The sequence below is a fragment of the Salarias fasciatus genome, chromosome 2 (assembly GCF_902148845.1).
Source record: "Salarias fasciatus chromosome 2, fSalaFa1.1, whole genome shotgun sequence".
Classification (NCBI taxonomy): Eukaryota; Metazoa; Chordata; class Actinopteri; order Blenniiformes; family Blenniidae; genus Salarias; species Salarias fasciatus.
The window spans coordinates 5,140,376-5,162,411 of NC_043746.1; the positions used below are offsets into that span (position 1 = coordinate 5,140,376).

General features: G+C 48.6%; 2 pseudogenes; both read right to left on the bottom strand.

Moving 5' to 3' along the window:
- Nucleotides 1–1,625, bottom strand: part of LOC115404461 (cilia- and flagella-associated protein 100-like) — a 20,935-nt pseudogene extending 19,310 nt beyond the window's left edge.
- A 7,165-nt stretch (nt 1,626–8,790) lies between these two features.
- LOC115403448 (sorting nexin-25-like) lies at nt 8,791–21,102 on the bottom strand (annotated as a pseudogene).
- Between the last annotated feature and the right edge of the window lie 934 nt (nt 21,103–22,036).

A 22,036-nucleotide genomic window follows, 5' to 3' on the forward strand; every position in this document is an offset into this window, starting at 1 on the left:
AAAGGAATCTAAGTCACATTTCTCATCTTCAACTGAGACGATTTGTTTATATGATCAAAAGATCTGCGAGAAAATAGGAAAAACAATCTGAGAGAAGTCTCAGTGGAGGAGAAAGGAGGAAGTCTCTGCTCCAGTACCTGTGAATGTCCATGACCGAGGGGAAGGAGGGGGGGACGGCGTGGCTGTTTGAAGACAGCCGGCCTGCGCCGAGGCCCCCGGGGCCCCCAGGCCCCCCAGGCCCAGGGCCGAGCTGTACTCCAGCAGAGGGGACTGGAAGGCCACGTGGGGCTGGTCCGGAGGGGGGGCGTCTCTCTCCGGACAGCCAGCGCGGCGCTGCGGGGCGGGGGCCGCTCTCCGTCCGCCGCCGGCTCCGAGCCGTGCAGCTCTCTCCTCCGGCTCAGGCCGAACTGCCTGATCCTGTCCGGCTGGAGCGCCAAAACAGACAACCGCTGTGTCTCACCGTCTTTCCTTTAAATTCAGCCACTCACGCCCGCGGTTCACTCTACCTGCTTCTCGGGGTCGTTCGCTCCCGTCGCAGCCACTTTCAGCTCCAAGTCTTTCTCCCTGCAACAAAACACCAACAGTCTGAGACGTCAGACGACGGGCGGGCTGCGTGCGGCGAGGAGCCGGGAGGACGAACCTCTTCCTGTTCCGGTGCTGCTCGGCGATCTGCTCCTGCAGCTCCTTCCTGTAGCGATCCTTCCTCCTCTGGATGAGCTCGTCTGGATCGGCCGCTCCTGGAGAGGAGGGACACCGTCAGATCGCTCCAGCTCCACTGCAGCCGCTCTTCATTCCTGAACTACATCTGACCTGTCTTCACACTTCCTTGTGTGTTTGATTGTACATTATCTAAGCTGTGCTGCACTCAGCTACAGGACTGACTGGCATGTTGACCAGCGATGTTTGGATTCATTCATTCATTCACTGCGTGAAATGCAGGATTCCAGACGAAGTAAGCCTTCTCTCACTGAGTCCTACCGATAATGAGACCGGTGGCAAACTCTGCCTCCTCGTTCCTGCTCAGTGCTGGATCGCCGTCCATCTGTGGCGGTGCCTGAAGGAATAACCCTCCTGTCCCTGAGGGGTGGGAAAAAAAAAGGAAAAAGGTTCATTTCATCCCTCCTCTGTACAACTAAAACATTTAAAGGGATGAGAAGCAGCTCCCAGGACCTGCTCTCCATCCAGCTGTCGGCCTCCTGTCAGACTCGGTGTCCACCCCGACGTGTCTGAATCTCCTGCCTGCTGCTGGCTCCAGCTCTTCCTCCTCTCCTCCTCAGACTCCGGGTGCAGGAGGCGCAGAGGCCCGTCAGACGCGTCCTGTCCTCCGTCAGCGTGGCGGCGTCTCTGGCCGCTCTGCAGGAAAGTCACGAGACTTACTGAGGAAAGCTCCGGCGGATCAGGAAGACCTGGCGTCTCCGCGGACTCACCTCCACCGACACGCCGTTACTCAGGTGGCTGAGGGGTCTGGGCTTCACCGGCTCAAAGTGCTTCTTCTGAAACGCAGCGTGGAGAAGCTGAAACCTGAATCGATCTACCAGAGTGAGCCCGAGAGGAGAGAGCTACCTGAGCCACGAAGCGCGGTAGTCCATGCGGAGCTCCTTCTGCAGCCTCTGCTTTCCTCTCATACTCCACACGAGGGGCAGACCCACGCTGCAGCTCTCCTCTGACCACACACACACACACACCACGCAGTTCCGTGATAAAACTCTCCGGCATTGGGAGCTTCCTGTAACGGCTGCAGCTCGCGCTTCCAGAGCATCACAACCAGCGAATGGAGCATCTGAGCTGCTTTCCTGCTTTATACTGGAGGAAGTTTGTCCCAGATCCAGATCCACAGAGCAGAACACACTCAAAACAGGACTCAATGTTACAAACTACTGGAGATGGAGTCAATTCTAAACACAATCTGATTCATGAAACGGTGAAGACGAAGAGGATTACCCTTTATATTACAGGTATCTGCTCTACAGCTCTTATCCGGGGTGTCAAACTCATTCAGGCGTCACAGACAAGCTCAATCTGGTCTGAGCTGGTCTGGACCCGTAATAGACAAAGCAGTCTAGTTCGTATTATGATCAGAATAACTTATCAAATTCCAGACATGATCTTTAATGTGGAAACATTTCTCTATCTGTCTATTAATTCTGATCACCTGAACTGACTCACCACAGGACACAGACAAAGTGCGCCCCTGGTGGTTAAATACATATACTGCAGTTAAAGGTATAATTTCTGAGGCGGAGGTGCCGGATTGGACTCTCCAGTGGGCCGGGTCTGGCCCGCAGGCCACACGTTTCACACCCGTGTGTTAAACTAAATTAAGTGAAAAAATCCTTTGCTGACACATCAATCTCTGAAAGTCACCAACATCTAAAAATAGGAGAAATCTGACACCAACAGTTAAATTTTGCCTCCAAATGCTGTTAAGAGTCAGAAAGAGAAAAACACTTGAATGCAGACTCACTGTAAAAAAGAATTACTGCTAAAACATGAACATTCCTCCACCTGACACCTTCCTGAAATTTTGAAAAACTCAACTAATTTCTATCATATTATTGTAATTAGATTAAAAAAATATTTTAAGAGTGAGAAAACAAAGTCAATAATCATAAATAACACTGCAACTTTTTTCAAGTTTCTTTCTTTTTTTTTTAAATAAAGAACAACATAACAAATGGTGGTACCTCTTCCCTGTGTGGCAGACCTGGGGGGATATTCTCCTTGGAGACGTAGCCTCTGTCTGGTTTGGCCTGTGCATCAGAAACAAGAAGGAAATCAAGCATTAAACACCAGATCCAGCACAAGTGATTCATCCTTTTTCTTTCTATCATCCACACAGTGTTCATCACACCAACCCCGGTCTTCCAGAACTATCTGTCCATATTACACAACTTCATCCAGCTTCGGTTCATGCAGGGATGAAGTTTATCTCAGTTAACTATGATTAAAAACTGGCAATTGGAACTGCAACGATTAAATCCTCGAAGAAATAATTGTCTGTTTAATATGTGAAGGATCATATTCTACAAGGAAAATGAGATGTCTTGAGGGCCGAGACTATTCAAAGCTCTAAAGAGAAAAAGTCAGATTTTGAAGTGGAACGTGGCAAACAGGCATCCAGAGCAGAGACTGACGGTCAGGAGTAATGTGTCTCTTTGTGTTGGTGAGCACTCCGGATGGGCTGCAGCTGTCTGACACCACGAGAGCACGACTCTGTTCCTGGAGAACCTCCACCCTGCACGTTTTAGCTCTCGACAGGCTCATTACTGCGCTTCGTCAGGCGCTTGGTGAGGACACAGTCTTTTGATTCAGGTGTGTTGAAGCAGGGAGAGGGGTGAGATATGCAGGACAGGAGCTCTGCAGCGCCATGGCTGTGCATCCCTAATTTTTGTTATGTCTGTTGAATTGAACAGATAACTCCTACCAGTGTATGAATCCATCCAATCTTTCTCTCTCCATCTATCTCCAAACCTGAAAAGCAGAAAGTCTCCTCCTCTGAGTCTGGTTCTGCAGACGGCTCTTTAATCATGTTCAAATTGAGCTTTTTTCTTCGGCTGTCTCCTATTCTCACTGGTGGTTTTCCTCTTTGAGGAGACCTGACTGCGTTGTTAGGGTTAGAAACTGAACCGAACTCCGTTCGATCGTCTATAAAAGATGAATGCATGCAGAGAGAGGTGATCCTTTGAGTCTGTGCTGCATGCAGGTAACAGCAGACTGTGTTTGGAGCCAGTGCCGTGGCAGCCGGGCAGCAGACCCACCTTCATCTCCATGTAGGGGGGGTCGTGGGATAAACTGGCCTTATCCTCGGCCACCCTCGCCTTGCGCTCCTTGAGGAACTTCTCCAGCTCGTCGTCCATCTCCACACGGAGAGATCCAACCGCCATCTCCACACTCACTGCAGCAGGCAGCCAGAAAACAGTCGTACTGTGTCCGAGTGGCTGACAGCCTCACTTCCGGTCCGTTGTTAGGACAACCAGCGCGTCACTGTCACGGTCCTTCCCGCTAAACTAAGCTAAGCCGCGCTGGCTTCTACAACAACTGGCGACTACAACAAGTAACACAGCGGCAATTAAAACACTATGAATAGTCGGTTTAACGTTCACTTACATTCACTAGCGCGTTTCCTTTTATGAAAAGGTAACGAGAACAAGCCAAACCAGAAGAAAGAAGCGACTCCCGAGACCGCCTCTTCTGCTACTGGATTTCACACTCAGTTATAAATTAATATTAAAATTCACATACCGCCAAGTGTAGAGGGGATTAAAGTAACGAACGCCACTATTATTCAGTTTTATCCAGAGTTTTAGCGACGCCTGCTCAAATATTTGGATTAAGGTACGGTTCGTCACTACTTCCGGTTCCGACTCTCACAGTGAAACACTTACAGAAGGTTCCGCTCTATCTTTTCTGTCTGTTTTATTTATATACAGGACTGTCTCAGAAAATTAGAATATTGTGATAAAGTTCTTTATTTTCTGAAATGCAATTAAAAAAACAAAAATGTCATACATTCTGGATTCATTACAAATCAACAGATATTTCAAGCCTTTTATTATTTTAATATTGCTGATTATGGCTTACAGCTTAAGAAAACTCAAAAATCCTATCTCAAAATATTAGAATATTTCCTCAGACCAAGTAAAAAAAACAAAATTATAACAGCAAAACAAAATCAAACATTTGAAAATGTCCATTAATGCACTCAGTACTTGGTTGGGAATCCTTTTGCACGAATTACTGCATCAATGCGGCGTGGCATGGAGGCAATCAGCCTGTGGCATTGCTGGGTGTTATGGATGCCCAGGATGCTTCAATAGCGGCCTTTAGCTCATTTGCATTGTTGGGTCTGGTGTCTTTCAGCTTCTTCTTGACAATACCCCACAAATTCTCAATGGGTTCAGGTCAGGGGAATTGGCAGGCCAATGGAGGACAGTAATGCATGGTCAGTACACAGTTACTGGTGGTTTTGGCACTGTGGGCAGGTGCCAGATCATGCTGGAAAATGAAATCATCATCTCCATAGAGCTTTTCAGCAGAAGGAAGCATCGTGCTCTAAAATCTCTTGGTCCACAGCTGCATTTACTCTGGACTTGATGAGACACAGTGGACCAACACCAGCAGCTGACATGGCTCCAAACCATCGCTGACTGTGGGAACTTCACACTGGATTTCAAGCAACTTGGATTTGCTCCTCTCCAGCCTTTCTCCAGACTCTGGCGCCTTGACTTCCAAATGAAATACAAAACTTGCTTTCGTCTGAAAGAGGACTTTGGACCACTCTCCAACTGTCCAGTGCTTCTTTTCCACAGCCCAAGTCAGACGCTTTTTCCGTTGTCTTGAGTTCAGAAGTGGCTTGACCATGGGAATACGGCTATTGTAGCCCATTTCCCGGACACGTCTGTGAACAGTGGCTTTTGATACCTGGACTCCAGCTTCAGTCCATGTCTTTGAAGCTCCCCCAAATTCTGGAAGCGGCTCTTCTTCACAATGCTGTTAAGCCTGCCGTCATCTCTCTTGGTTGTGCAGCGTTTCCTGCCACATTTCTCCCTTCCAACAGACTTTTTGTGAATGTGCTTTGAAACTGCACTCTATGAACAGCCTGCTCTTTGTGAAATTTTTTTGTGTCTTACCCTCCTGATGAAGGGTGTCAGTGATGGTCCTCTGGACAGCAGTCAGATCAGCAGTCTTCCCCATACTTGTGATTTAGTTTACTGAACCAAGCTGAGTTTTTCAAGGCTCAGGAAACACTTGCAGGTGTTTCGAGTTATTTAGACGATTCAAGTGATTAGTTAAATAGCCTACTAGATATTTTCATGATATTCTAATATTTGAGATAGGATTTTTCAGTTTTCTTAAGCTGTAAGCCATAATCAGCAATATTAAAATAATAAAAGGCTTGAAATATTTCAGTTGATTTATAATGAATCCAGAATGTATGACATTTTTGTTTTTTTAATTGCATTTCAGAAAATAAAGAACTTTATCACAATATTCTAATTTTCTGAGACAGTCCTGTATCTAAACAGGGGTGTCAAACTCGTGCCAGAAAGGGCCGAGTGGCTGCAGGTTTCCGTTCCATCCAAGCAGGAGCACACCTGACTCCACTCATGTCATCAGGCTTCAGTGTAGCTTGATGGCATGAGTGGAGTCTGGTTGCTCCTGCTTGGGGAAACCTGCAGCCACTCGGCCCTTTCTGGCACGAGTTTGACACCTGTGATCTAATACAAGTGTGTATTTTTTTTCTTTTATTTGTCCACTCAGATAGGATACATCTTTATATATTAACTAATTTTAAAAAATGTTAAAATATTTAACTTGTTTCGTTTTTACTTTGACTAAAGTAAATTACTACATCTGGATACGTCTTGTTCTATTTTGGGAGCAATATTGTATGACCATTTTGCTCAGTCCAGATTATTTGTGTCTGATAATGCAGACTCTCGCTTCCTGGCAGCAGAGCTGTGTTCTGGCATGGTCATTAAGAAAGAGTTGCTCACACCCTCCTCCTCCAGAGGGCCCCCACCCTGTGGAAACACATGGTGCATTCATGACCCTAGAAAAGAAATCTGATCTAAATCATACAAGGGAGTAAAAGGCAGCTTTCCTGAGGTACTGTTGGGCTTGTTTTGTAAGTTTTTCTCCCCTTTTCTTTTGATAGTATGCTTCTTTACTCAGATCTTCATTAAAGAGATCATGTCATTGGGATCTTGGTAATAAACACACTATAAGGGTTTTTCAGTTAATGATCAAGTCAGATTGAAATCTGCGATCCAGCATTGCTTTCTCCCTTATTTGATTGGGCGGACATCAATAAACATTATTGGACAAACACACTGGCAATATGAATGTATAAACCGTCTTTACCGCCTGTGCTCCTTCAAACACATTTAATCTTTCCATTATTTTGATTACCGGTATTTAGATTTTGTTTAAGTTGTTTTCAATTCTGAATTATTTCTAAACAAAGGCATCTGGTGCTTTAATTTCCAGTTTCTTAATCCTCTGAAACACTGCTTTGTAGTTTGATAAATTTCATTGACTCACCAGGGCTCCGTTTACACTCCCACCAGCAACCACCCAATAGAATTTGACTAAAACCTCTCTGTCTGGCTCAGGGGTGTCAAACATAAGGAGCATGGGCCAAAACGTGGCTGCAAGAGGCTCTATGTTGAGATTTTAGTTATTTTCCATCTACATTTTCAAAAATTAAACTCTGTGACACAATGAAAAAATGTTAGTTTAAAAGTGAAGCTTATTCTGATGTTATTTTACCAGTCCATCCATCCATCCATCCATCCATCATCCATCCATCCACTTCCACCGCTAATCTGGGGCCGGGTCGCGGGGGCAGCAGTCTCAGCAGGGATGCCCAGACTTCCCTGTCCCCAGACATTTCTTCCAGCTCCTCTGGGAGGATCCCAAGGCGTTCCCAGGCCAGCCGACATAGTCTCTCCAGCGTGTCCTGGGTCTTCCCGGGGTCTTCCCGGGGGACATGCCCGGAACACCTCCTAGGGAGGCGTCGAGGAGGCATCCTAAACAGATACTGAGCCTCGTCAGCTGTTTCCTCTCAATGTGGAGGAGTAGCGGCTACTCCGAGCTCCTCCCTGGTGACTGAGCTCTTCACCCTGTCTCTAAGGGAGCCCAGCCACCCTACAGAGGAAGCTCATTTCGGCCACTTGTATCCGGGATCTTGTCCTTTCGGTCATGACCCAAAGCTCATGACCATAGGTGAGGGGTGGGAACGTAGACTGACTGGTAAATCCGGACGGCCCTTAACAAGGGGCCCCAGACTCCATATTCCCGGAGCACCCCCTACAAGACACCACGTGGGACACGGTCGAATGCCTTCTCCAAATCCACAAAACACATGGGACTGGTTGGGTAAACTCCCAGGAGCCCTCGAGCACCCTATGGAGGGTGTAGAGCTGGTCCACTGTTCCACGGCCAGGACGAAAACCGCATTGTCCTCCTGAATCCGAGGTTCTACTACGGTCGAATCTCTCCAGTACCCGGCATAGACTTTGCCAGGGAGGCTGAGGAGTGTAATCCCCTATAGTTGGAGCACACCCTCCGGTCCTCTTTTTAAACAGGGGACCACCACCCCGGTCTGCCAATCAGAGGCACCGTCCCCGACGCCCCACGCGATGTTGCAGAGAGCGGTCAACATGACAGTCCTGCACATCCAGAGACTTAAGGTACTCAGAGCGAATCGTCACCCCGGTGCCTTGCCACCGAGGAGCTTACCGACCACCTCGGTGATCGGTGAGAAACCCACAGAAGAACCAGGAGGGATTTATGTTTGACAGGAGCCAGAGAGGCTCTGTGTGCTTTTTGTTGTGGATGTTGATTTGATAATAAAGTCATGGAAACCTTAACCAGGGGGCTCCTCCCTGCGGCCGGACCTACAGTCCATGCATCAAAAACACCCAAAACCGAGGCAGAAACTCAGGACACGTCAAATGTTTGTGTTGCTTTATTGCTTATATAAACGCTTCCTAAAACATTTTGGTAAAATAAAATCTATCAATAATAATCATAAATAAATCGTCACCATTACTTTACATGACATTATATTGCACAATTATAAGCGTGAAACGAGAATCACAGAACACAAATGTTGCTGCTCAGGTGTGTGTAGAAGGAAGTTCAGAGGTCTCCAAACCTACAGACACAAATCAACGGCCTCTGCTGGATTGAAACGAGGTCTGTGGATTAGCTCTACAAAATTATCGCCCAACAATCAAGTGTTTAGCAGACGGCCACCACTCAGGCCAGAACGAGAGATTGCTCTCAGTTTGTTCTGGTCCAGATCTGACGTTTCCGTGATGTTGAAACGACGGCGAGTTTGTTCGTTTGAGAGGGAGACGGTCTGGAGAGGAAGCTCCAGGTTCAGATCTGCACCACAACAAACCACGGCCCCTCTGGGGCCGCAGCCGGGCCGGCTCCCCGCCGCCCCTTCCGACCCTTCTCCTCCTCCGGCTTCGCAGTTTGTGATTGGTCGGCTACAGAAAGGCCTGAAAGATGAATCCGTGGAGACTGAGTGTTCACATGTTGTCCACCGCCGCCCTCAGCTCGGGACACACTTCTTTTAGTAACATTTCCATCAAAATCTGAAAAAAAAAGAAAAGAAAGCCGTGATGACCGTGGCTCAGAGACAACTGCACTGTTTGGCAGGAGAGACGCTCTTACATAGAGTAGGTGTTTGTTGGCACTAGCCTCCTGCAGAGCGTTGAAGATCTTGATGATCCCGTAGCGAGCGTTCTGCTGGCCCACCAGATTCGTCAGAGCGTCTACATTTGAAAACAAGAGCATGACAAATCAGCAAACGTGTGATATATTTGTAAGAATAAAGATACTTTTTATATTTTAATACAAAATACACTGTCATGCATTCATATGAATAAATCCATTATGCATGATATACAGTCCAACCCCAGGTGGCGCCATTAAGCCATGATGGAACCTGGTAGAGGAAACTACACTTTACTGCTTCAGTGACTGAAATATTGATGAGCTGCCTTCAGCTGTAATATTCCGTCAAAAGGTTCGGTAACTATAGAGTTAACAGATATCTGAAGAAGAAAGCTGTTACTGAACTAGTAACTCCCCGCTGATGCTCCTCTGTGTGAAAGAGCTGCTTGGTGGTTGCAGTATAACACAAAGTAGCTGCATGAGAAGTAAAAGTAAACTCTTTAGCTGCAGCTACTGGAGAATATCTCCGAGTGCTTTTCATGAAAGAAATTCGCCTCAATGCTGTAGAAGACAACAGTATCTGCCCTAAATGGTCCAAGGTATCATCAGTGGTCGGCGGTTTATTTATCTTCAATTATTAACAACCTCAGGCTCCAGACTGCAGCTTCAGGGCAAACTCCTTTAACCTCATCCGCCTGCTCAGTAGCGAGAACGAGAGTCTGTGAGGGACTGTAAGCTGGCACCGACATGTCATTTTCCCCAGCTGTTTCGGGGCGATGCTGGTGTGTGTGTGTGTGTGTGTGTGTTCGCACCTGGGACATTGTCCAGCAGCTTCTGCTGAGCCCGCTCCTTCGTCTCGGTCCGCTCGGACTCGGTTCGAACCTTGACGTGCGGGGCCAGCTTCCGTCGGGCCAGAAGGCGTCCCTGAACACACTGATGTAACAGACCAACATCTGCTCACAGAAGATCCAGTTTACAGTGTCCCGGATCTGTCTGAGAGGGGCAGGAGAGAGCGGGGCTTTAAAACGTCGATCTCTCGATGATTCAGGATCAGAGTTCACGCCAACGTTTGAGTTTATGTTAAATTAGTCTGATGTTTCAAACGGCTCACGGCTTCCACACTCACCACGCTGCTCCACTTACTTGTTGATAGTTCGTCCAAATGTCACCTGGACTAGTGCAATTAGAGTCTTCCTCACCCACTTAAACACTGGATGTGGAGACAGACAGGGAGGAGTTGGGATGAATTCCTCTCAGCCACAGTTCAAAGGTCACCGTGTCCTCGGCGTGCCGCTCACTTCCTCTGAGTTCAAAGATCTCCCCGATGAGCATGAAGCAGGGTTCGGCCAGCGCGTCCTTCCTGCCGTCCACCTCGTCGCCGTAGTCCGACAGGTCGCTGTCGTCGTCTCCGTCCTCCTGGAGACGTGAGCCCACAGTGAGGAGGAGGAGGGGGAGGAAGAGGAAGAGGAGGCAGCTTCACCACATCTGCTCCCGTGTTTACCTCGGTGTGGGAGAAGAAGTCTCCGGGTAACCTCTCCAGGAAGGAGGCCAGCGAGAAGGACGACTTCTTCTGGATGGACATCACCTTCACACGTCCAGGAGGACGGAAATGAACAATGAGCGACACGTGGCGGTAAGTCTGCGACGGCGCGGCGTTCAGAAGCTTTCAGACCTTGAGGTGTTCTGGAGACGGGCTGAGGAAGGCGTAGAGCGCCTCGGACTGGCACACGCTCATCTGTCAGCAGACGCTGCGCACAAACACACACACACACAAGAACACTTAGACAGTGAAGGGAAGGAAAGGATGATGGAAATCTGTCAAAAAAATTAAAATCAAAGTTAGTTTTAAACCTGAATAAGTAGTTTGTGACCCTTGAAAACAAATCAAGTTTTTTCTTCTTTTAATACAAAATAAAGCACGAAGGACTGCAGCTTTACTGTAACTGTAAGGATTTAGGTGAGTCAGAGAATCTCCAGATGTTGAAGCCACGGTGACGTTTGGCTGCAGTGTCAAAACGTCTGCTGTACCTGGAGGAAGGCATTGAGCTGAGTCTTGCTCTTGTCTAAGAACTTCTGGTCGATGGATTTGAAGGGGGTTTACTGAGAGACGGCAGCTGGTGTTTCTTCAGTGAAGGAAAGCACTAAGAAACACACACACACACACACACCACACATACACACGGCCATTTTCCAAGTATCCATTTCACACTAAAACATCAAGAACATGAGATATGCTGAACGGAAGCAGGCGTCTTCTCAGATCTCACAGCTGAATCTAAATGTACTGCACATGGCGTCACAGACACACGCTGCAGAGGCTTCAAACAGACACAGGAATCTGCAGTGAATCCATCGTCAGGTCATTATTTCCAGTCGTTCCAGCCCGGAGGGAGACCTCCGCCCCGGAGTCAGTTACCTCCGTCAGCTTCCTGTGCAGCATCTGGAACTCCGTCAGCTTCCTGTGGACGCTCCAGCGGCTGTTGGTGGTCTCCTCTCCTTCCACCAGGCTGACGTGATGCAGTACGAAGCCACGGTCTCACCGCCTTCCTCAGCAGCCTGAAACACACACACATATACACACACACGGTCAAGAGGCTGCAGTTTGACACTCATGTACTTCTCTCCAGAGCCGTGAAATGATCATCAGAAGGTCACGTGGAGGAGGGACAGATCTCCACCGCAGCCAATCAGGCGCGCCTCACAATGCTGAACCCGGAGGATCAGGCGTTTCAAACCCTCCTGCCATGACTTGCTTGTTAGTCTGATTGGACGCGCTTAGAAAAATGTCTGTGTGTGGAATGATCCTCACACTGCTGCTGAAGTGACAGACGTGGAGCTTCATTCTGCACCGCGTGGCGTGACAGCCGAACCTCACGCTCGGCTGTGGGAGGCGGCAGGGTCGTCCGTCACGGCTGCAGCCTGAGATGTGACGGCGACCGGCGTAGGAACGGAGCCGCCGTTACCTCGGCTGTGGTGATGGCCGCCCTCCAGTGCCCCAGGTTCTCACACCACCAGTCGGTCCTGGTGATGTGCTGCTGCAGCTCGCTGTGCTCCTTCTCCATGGCTCCGATTTCCTCTTTTAGCTTGCTCACGATCTAAAACACAATCGGCAAAAGAGTCTAAGTGAGTCTTCTAATCTGAATGTGTCACGAGCGTGCGGCTGTCCCGGTGGACGCTCCTGCTCCCCGGTACCTTCTTGTCAGGCTTGGGAGCGTTCTGGATGGAGCCCAGCGCCTGCCGTTTGTACTCCAGCTTGTCGAAGAGCTGCCGGAGCTTGGTGGCAGCGTAGCTGGCTTGTTCGTTGATTCCTTTACTGCCTTCATCGCAGACCTCCTCTCCTGCATCCAGACCCTGGCACTGCACAGGGAGGGGGGGCAGCCACACTTCAAAACCACCGAAAAACACCGAAAACCGACACACGGACGGTGTAAAGGTGCGTTTCTCACCCTTCCTCTTTTTCCTCCGTGCTACATTGTGATTGGCTGTGCTGCTCGTCTCTCCTGATCAGCCGATCATAGAGGTCAGAAACGAGGAAGGAGGGGTAGTATCGCTCTCTCATGGTGTCAGCCACCTGCACAACGGAGCCAAACAATCAGGAAAAGCTTGAAAAGGAGCAGAACTGGGACCAAGAGGAGCACTTACCTGTTCTTGTATTCTAACGAAGACCTGCGTCCCTCTGTTCCCACCAGGCTCTGCTGGATCTCCTTCAGGAGAACCTTCTCCACCGGGATCTCTCGGCTTTCCACAAAGAACTTTTGGTAGATTTCCCGAATTTGGGGCACTTCGTTCTGTCGAACACACAAAAGAGCGTCTTACTGGTGCTTTCATGACGTCTGTGAGGAATCCTGGGGTCCTCTAAACGCTGCGTCTGTGAAGCGATTATTCCCTCGGTTCTGAACAGAGCGAGGTGGAATCTGAGGGAAGCGAGCAGCAGCAGCTGTTACCTTATTGGCAGTTTTAAGTGTTTCCACCAGTTCCCAGAAGCTTATCAGAGCCCTCTATCAACCCTCTCCATGTAAACTCTGAAGTGCTCCCTGTAACCGGATTACACAGAATGTCGTCGAACTGGAGAATCTGGATGAGAAAAGGGAAACAAATCATCAAATCAGGAAGTCGACATCATTTCAGCTTCAGAGAGCTGCTTTTCATCATCATCTCTCAACCGTGTACCTTCTGGCTTTGAGGCTCGTCGCCGTCCTCGGCTCCCTCCTCGTTGTTTCGTAGTTCGGTCCGCCCAACAGGCGAATGCGCTTCTCGCATTGTTTCTTAGCGACGGTCAGCTGATTGATGTATCGTTTCATGTCTCTGGCTCTCAGCAGGTCGGCCTTCATCGCTGCCGACTCTTTACCTTTTCGCTCTGAGGGGAAAAAGAAGGAAACTGAGGCGACTTCGTCACCGACTCTCTTCCAGAATGACGGAAATAATACAAATAAACATTTAGCGAAGATCTCAAACTGGAAAGAAAATAACAATGAAAAAACCAGAATATCAAACCAAATCATAAACTTGGGGAACAAAACCCAGTTTTTTTAGTCGGGGTGGCCGTGTCTCAGCTGGCAGAGGGACGGTAATGATTCGAGTGAAGGGAACCCAGAGTTACTCCCTGCAGTGTGTGCATGCAAGTGTGTGTGTGAAAAGTCTATTAGCCAAGATTAAATATATTTTACAGATACTTAAATTTAACAACCCTGAACTGCAGGCAGAACAAACCAAACGATCTTCAAAAAATCAAAGAAAATGAAGGATAATAAAATTCAGTTAAAAAAAAAAATAGAATAATGAAACCATCTATTTTCACATCCCGATCTCAACATCCTGCTTATTTTTCCCTGTATGAGCTATTAAAAAGAAAAAGGTGGATTTGATGAAGGTTAATCTGCCTCTGAAATGCCAAAGGTCATGTGATGCCACGCTTTGACCGGACATTTCCAGAGCTAAATGTCTGTTATTTTCTTGACTGTAGCATATTAAACTTAGTATGAACATTTCTTTGATCAACTCTGCAGTCCTATCCAGCTGACCGGACTCCGACAGGTTTTCTACTGAATCTGTCTTTTCTCTTACAGTTTATAAAAAAACACAACTGACTTTAGTTAAAAAAAAAAACATGGATGTTTTCTTTTCCCATTCTGAAGTTTTCAATATGAAAAGCAGTGAAATGAGCCTTTCACATAACGGCCTCTTGGCCCACAGGCCTCATGTTTGACACCCTGGTCTGGAGATGACCCGAGCCTCTGACCGACACTGACGAGCTAAAACGGCGCCGTCCTCAAACGCCACACATTCCTGGAGCGTGAACCCGCATGGCGGGAACGAGGCGCGGCGCTCGTACCTTTCTGCTTCTTGAGCTGCGGCAGGCTGCTGATGGTGGTGGCGTGAATGATCTCTACCACGATCTGATACCTGCACAGACACGGACGTCAACACAGCGGCCGGTTTGATTCGTTCCTGAAAGTCGAGCACTGAGTGAAACACGTAACGCTCATCATGCAGCGAGTAGAGAAGCCGTTTTCAGACTAACGACGTTACGCAGCAGCGTCACGCTGACCCACATTCACTGCCAGCACGCTGGAGCGGAGACACCGTCTGTTCCCATGGCAACAGCAACTCAGCAGACGAACACATTACTGGTTACTCTGATTAACAGTCTGGTTAGATGTAAAGAGAGATATGGGAGTGTGTGTGTCGTGCCTGAGTTGTTTGAGGAAATTGACATCAGCAGAGGTTGATATTAGCTTGATGAAATCTTCGTAGGAGGCAGCGTAGGTGTAGGCTTTCTTCTGCTGCTCGGCCTGCTGCTCCCGCTGCTCCAGCTGAGACAGCAGCATCCTGTTGATGGAGTCCGGGTCACTGAGCACCTCCACCAGAGGCTTCAGAACTGGGACACACACACACACACACACACACACACATGAAGGAATAAGTCAGGAGGATGACCGTGTGCCTTCGCCCTCTTCGGAGGCATTACGGAGCGTTGCTCCTGCTCGTCTGCGGTGATTCCAGTACCTTTGGTGGTGATGACCTCCGTCAGGCAGCAGCGCAGCGTGGGTGACTTGGCGTCCTTCTGAGGCAGCAGACATAGCAGCAGGATTCTGGCCACGCAGCGGAGGAAGGCCAGCTCTGAGTCCGGGCTCATCAAACAGGGGTGGAGGGGAAACGGCCGGCTGCACTCCTCGGGCCTGCGAGGCAGCGAGAAAACGACGCAGATCAACAGTGACGCTGAAACGGGGAGCGACGGCGCCGGTTCGGAGATCGTCGCATCGTGACAGAGAGCATCACGCTCTGCTGACCGCTGCGGTAATTCATGCTTCATACTCCCTCACGTCTCGCCGCCTCCGCTGGGAAAACGTGACCCTGCTGCCGCTATGTGGTTCCTAGACTAGTGAAGATGAGGGAAGCCGGCGATCGATCGCCGGCGTCCTGGCGATAATAAAAGCTGTGTGCGTACCTGAGCGAGTGGAAAATGTTCTGACGCTGTTTACACTTTATAGCAGTAATTTCACCGTCTGCGTACATGAAATTACGCCGCTGTGAGCGGACAGGAGTGGGAGGGGAGCTCTTTTCAGGAACACATTTCCCGGTAAACAACTGTGAGTCAGACCTCGACGGCCGCCTCATTTCCCCGGCTTCCCTGATTGCAGCGTACCTGGCAGACGCAGCCTTGAGGTCAGTGAAGTGTGTGTGCAGGATTCGGATGCTGTCGTAGCACACCACGTTGACCAGGTCGATGTTGGCGAGCCGGGACCGCAGCCGCCCGATCACCTGCCACCAGTCCTCCGACAGCATGGAGTACAGCTGGCCCTTATCGTGGCTCAGGGGGGTGTACCAGGACAGGATGTAGTCTCGGTAGGCGTAGTCGAACACTGGGGAGAGCGGCAGGGGGAAGTGTGTGTCAGATGGACAGAAAAGAGCAAACCTGCGTCTATTTTTCCACTGAACAACGCAAAGAAACAGTTTCATTTCCTCGAAACCCAGCTGCACCCCGTCAGTGTGGAGCGCTGGTTCATCCCGAGTCCTCCAGAGAGCTCGTTACAGCAGGGTCGAAGGTGAGCGGGCCCGTCAGCCTGCCTCTCCCTCCGTCTGGAGCGCAGAGCGACGACACCGCAGCCACGGCATCACGGGCCACCGCTCCAGGATCACAAAGCTCTATTTATACATGCGAGAGGAAATCCGACCCAGAAATTTCAATTACCAGCGACGGCTTTGATGACTGCGTACAAACGCTGTTAGTTCAGTCTGGCTTTGAAGGACAGAGCGAGCTGCTCTGAATCACAACTGGAAAGTGATTCCACAGATGTGAATCGAATGAATTATTCCTTTTTTGATAAGCTGAATAAGAGAGCCGTCCTTCAGCACTTCTAAAGATAACACAGCAGCAGACGCTGGCGACACACACTTTCACTGATTACACACACAGGGTAACAGGGTGGAGGGAAGCCCGAGAACCTGGAGAAAACGATCCGACAGCCTTCAGAGCTCGCTGATCAGGCCTCACTTTGTTGCTATAATCCCTGACATTCATCCAGAAAATAACCTGTTTCAGCTCAGCTACTGCAACTCAAAGATGGTGGATAATATCTGTTTCTAACCCTTCTCTCATGTCACTGAAGTGTTTCCTGTCTCTAAAGCAGGGGTGTCATCTCCAGTTTCCTGAACCGGTAAATAAACTGAACTAAGTTTATATTTTTACAAAGTTCTTTGGAAATTTTCACTGTTTTGTCGTTTGGAGGGCTGGACTGGAGCCTCTTGCTGGCCAGTTTTGGCCCACGTGCCTCGTGTTGACACCCCTAATGTAAAGGCTGTGGATGGGATGACTTGGACACCCAGTCCACTGGCAGCCTGTCCGTCCTCCAGCCGCGCCGACACTTCAGGACAGAGCAAACACATTCACCCCTCTTATCATCATTAGTTCATCAGTGTGGACGAAGCCTGTGCACAGGGAGAACATGCACAAATAAAATGGTAAATAAAATGTGAAAAGCTTCATATCAACAGGATCATAGTAAATCATTATATTTTATAATGACAGAACCAACACTCTCTGCCTGGTTTAAAATCCAGAGCCAGAACACACACTGATGCATCGAACCAGCCGCTCGTTGACTCAGCAGGTCTGGACCATGAGCCTCGGCATCTTAAAGTTGGAGAACATCACTCTCCAGAACACAGACGAGAGCACGCGCAAATACACACCCTCAGTGCAAATCCTGCAGCCATCTGCTACTTGGCAGCCAAACGTACTGATCCAGAGTGTGTGTGTGTGTGTGTGTGTGTGTGTGTGTGTGTGTGTAAGGAGTGAGGGATCACTGACTGACCGTCACAGAGCTCCATAAGTCAGCAGTTTTCTCAAAAACAGAAGTTCTAAAGACCAACTAGCAAGTTGGTCATTCCAGCAGTTGGAATCAGTTCATGAAATAGAAAAAAATAAAACAAGAGCTCATTTTGAGTCCTGGGTGAATTTTGAATCAAAGCACTACTTTAAGAATGAAGTCCTCTACAGGGACGAGTGCGTCTCATGGCAGAAACGAGGCTTCCAAAGGGATCATAGATGGGGTAATGTGTATTCATGCCATGACGACACACGGTCATTACGAACACAGACAGCAAAACGCTCGATTAGATTTGGCATCACAGAGCCTCTGACCCGCTTCATCAGATAATTAAATGTGAATACAATCAAATAATGGAGTAAATTCTCAGACGGTGTTCATTTTTTGAACAGCCCAGTAACAGCATGTCCAGGAAGCGCTTCAGATGCAGATTGACTCATGAATTCAAACCTGAATCCACATAAAATCCACTCTGGTGGAACAGTTCAACGGTGAGAGCAGCAGATGTAAAACTTGTTTTTTTTTTTTTTTTGAATGGTGACATTCAATTCTTAGTCTGGGTCCTGATTGGCCTTTGGTTTTTAGCATTTGCTTCATGAAGTCGAGACTCTGACTGAAAGTATTTTCATGAACATGGAAACACCATCCAGCGCACAGGTGAGTCATTACCTTCCTTCAGGGCTTTATCCACGTTGTGCGACACCACCCCCTCCGTCCCTGGCTGGACTCCTGAGGCGGCGCCACGAAGCGGCCCTGCGAAGCAGCAAGAGCGGCGTCAGTCCCGTTTCATCAGACAGCGGTGGACATGAAACCCTCTCATCAGCCTGGAATCCCGCCAGACGAGGCGGCTCCTGATTTGTCCTGCCCCGTCCGACACGTCCACCACACGAACGTTAGTGACAATATTCCTCCTCTGTCCACATCAATAAGTCATCAGCGGCGGCTGAAAGGAGAGCGCCGGGCTGCAGCCGCCTGTTAGGGACAGCCGCCGGCAGGGTGCAAGGCAATCCCTCTTTCTGGAAGAATAAATTAACATTTATTGTGCCCTGTGCATGTGTGTGCGTGTGTGTGTGGGGCAAGTGAGTCTAAATCCAGAAGCGTGAGTCTGCCTCATCTATTATAGAAACACAGCGAGGACGTGAGAGCAGGGAGCGGATGGGAAAGCAGGAGAGAGGAGATGGAAGCAGAGTGAAGAGAGCAGTGGAGGAAGTGTTCATCAGATGTGATTCAGCATAATTCTTCACACATCAGGCCATTAGAGATCCACAGGAATTCAATTATCTGGTGGGATGAGAGAGGATGCCGGCCTTGTTTGCCTTGCCACATTTTTTTTTTTTGCCATTATTCTGTTGGACCAGGACTGAGTGACAGGACGTAGATCCTGTCTGGAGGGAATTAAAGCTACTCTAATGATCTCTTGTACTGAGATGTAAAGAAACCTTCAACACGCTGCTGACTGGAAGCTCCTGGTGGTTCTAATGCTGACAGTCCGGTTCACCGTGGCAGAACTTGCTATTCTGGATGTTCTATCCAGTTTTCATTCAGAGCAGGCTCTCCGGGGCTTGAAGCTGATCGCTGCTGCGATACTGAGTGAGAGGCTGGGTATCCCTGAAGGTCATCAGTCCATCGCAGGGCTCATACAACCACATGCCTTCATGCATAGATAATTCAGTCATCAGTAACAACAACCCTATAAATCTAATAATTAATTAAATAACCTGAGTTTTTTTTTTTACTGTTTACTTTCATTTAGACAGAGTAATGATAATAGAAGGGGACACACAGGGCTGCGGTGGTTTAAAGCTAGAATATACGCTTTACACGTTTTCTCCAGGTACTCCTGAGAAGTTGTGCTTGTCAGGTGATAGTGACAATAGATTGCAGATTGGTTGTGAACGTTCATCAGTACAGATCAAGGATGTCAAACACATTTTAGCCCACATGCAGCTCTATCTCTTCTTTCGTGGGCCGGACTGGTACAATAGAGTCATAACACTAACCTTTCATTTCAAAGTTTTTCCTTATTGTGGCACCGAGTATACGTGATGAAAATGTCTATATTTAATTTACAAAACTAAACAAATACTATGTAAAAGATTACAATCTCAGCATGAAGGCAATTTTAATGAAAGCTTCTGTAGGAAAGTCTAGCGATGTCCGAAAAGCTTCTCCTACGGCCGTTTGGCATGTTTCTACAAACTCACTCTGACAGCAGGGCTCTGAGGCTCGTCTGACAGCATCTTTCATGGCAGCATCACCGGGATCTCAGCTCGGGCCTCACTGCTGTGTTGTCCACTATTCTAAAGAAATGAGGCTAAAAATCAACGTTTTCAGGCCTTCTGTTTTGACGCCCCTGTATGTGGGCTTGTGATGGACTTGTGACCTGTTCTGGGTGTCTGGTAATACTCTGGGAGCCTGAGTTGGACCAAAAACAGCCCAGATGGACAGATGGAAGACTTTCTTCCACTTTTGATGAAATGAGTAGCACTACTTCTCTAATCTGCTTCCTAAGAATCACTTTTCTCCCTGGTGTCCTAAACAGAGCTCCCTGGCTCGGCGTGTCCTGAGGGGTTTTCTGGGAGCTCTCCTCACCATCAGCTTGCTGAAGAAGTCCAGCAGCACGGCGGAGTGCCTCCTGCTCCGGTCGAAGCAGCTGACTTTCACGGGACTCTTCCGGACCAGCAGGACGAAGCTCCCGGCCAGGACGCACAGCAGGGCGAAGGACACGTAGATGAAGAGCTTGAGGAAGAAGGAGGTGAGGGTCAGGCCGCCCCAGGCCAGCTGAAACACTACGGCCGCCACCACGCCCAGGCAGAAGGCTGGGACGAAGCGGAACGAGGAGGGCTCGACGGGGGCGCTGGAGGAGCCAGACACGGGCCCTCTTCTCCTCCTTCCGGCCCCACCGGAGCTCCCTCCCGGCGGCGTGGCGGTGTTGGTAGTTGAGGGGGTGGGCATGCTGCGACCCCACCATCCATATATGAGTCGCCGCAGGTTAGGTGGGAGGAGGCACGCCGTGCACACTCGACTACAGCAGCGCAGTGTCCAGGAAGAGGCATCCCCGCACGGACATCTCCGCTCCGACCCGGCGCGGCGCTGCGTCCCCCTCCGTCCCCCGCCGTCCTAGCATCGGCCCGCCCGGCAGCAACAGGCTCGCAGCCCGGCGGGCTCACTCATTCACCGCACGGCGCGCGGTGGCAGCCGGAGCCGGTCCCGGGAAGCGGACACGCACGGAGCCGGGGTGATGGAGCGGATGGAGCGGATGGAGCGGCCGCTGCTGCCGCCGTCACCTTGGAGACAACGAGGCGGAAAGGGGGCTTAGTAGCAGCTGCTAGCAGGGGGCTAGGCTAACGCTAGCGTTTACTCACCTATTGGGAAAAAAAATACCTCCGACACAAACTCTACATCCTCGCTTCCTCGAGAGAGATATGTTTTTTTAAAAAATAACCCAAACGAAGCTGTGCACAGAATGAAAGCTGTGACCTAAAGGTGGGAGGTCAGAGAAATCCCCGAGAGATAAAGAAAAGTGTTGTTTTCCTTCAGCTCCAGCTGACTCTGAGCTCTGTGAAGGGCTGTCAGCCAATCAGCGCCCGGGTTCACGCCTGTGCGCTCGTTTTAATCATCACAGCACTGTACAGTGGGCGGGGCTTCTCATTTGACGGCATCTCTGGTAGATTAGAAAGCACCGCCCTCCTAGGAGGGTTGCTTGCACTAAAAGATGCATACTTCTAGATCAACGTGCCTGTCTGGTTCGTGTAGCAATGGATTTGTACAAAGACTTCTTTGTCGCCACAAAAAAACCCGCTTTGTTAGGAATTATCATTATACATCCATCACATTAACTCATCAGTCTTTTTAGAAATTCACTTGACAGTAAATCATTTCATTTATACCCCTTTTCAGACATGTTTAATTATATTTATTTGTCATGTAATTTTAGTTAGGTGTCCATATACTTGCATGTAGTTGATTTATTTTGTGTTTTCATACAATATAGATTTCTATTTCTGTAATTATTACAAGCGGAATATATATAAATGCGTACGTGTAATTGTTTTACAGTAATTCAACAAAACACACATTAATCATTGGTGATAAATCCAGTTTATTTTGCTTTCTGTGCACTTTATGAAAATATGGTGGCTGTCAAAACTGTTTTAATGAATCTGAGTGATAGTAAGAATTATTGTCTTCATTTCATATTTCCTAGAGTTCATGCGTTTCATTTTTCTTAAAGTGACATGTAGAAATGAAACTAATCCTTGATCTTGAACTAGGGATTTAGAATTGGAATAATTTTAGTCTGCAAATCAGCGTCTTCATTTTTTTTTTTTTTTTTTTTTTATGGATCAAATCAGGAGATATGTCCCATTTGTTCTTTTTCTGTTTGCTAGTCTCAGAAAAGTAACCGGTTGTAGCCAACACAGGGTGGAATGCAAGATACGCTCTGCATAAGTATCCAGTATTTCCAGTGCAAACAGAGATAATCAGGAGCACACAAACCAGACATTTCGCCA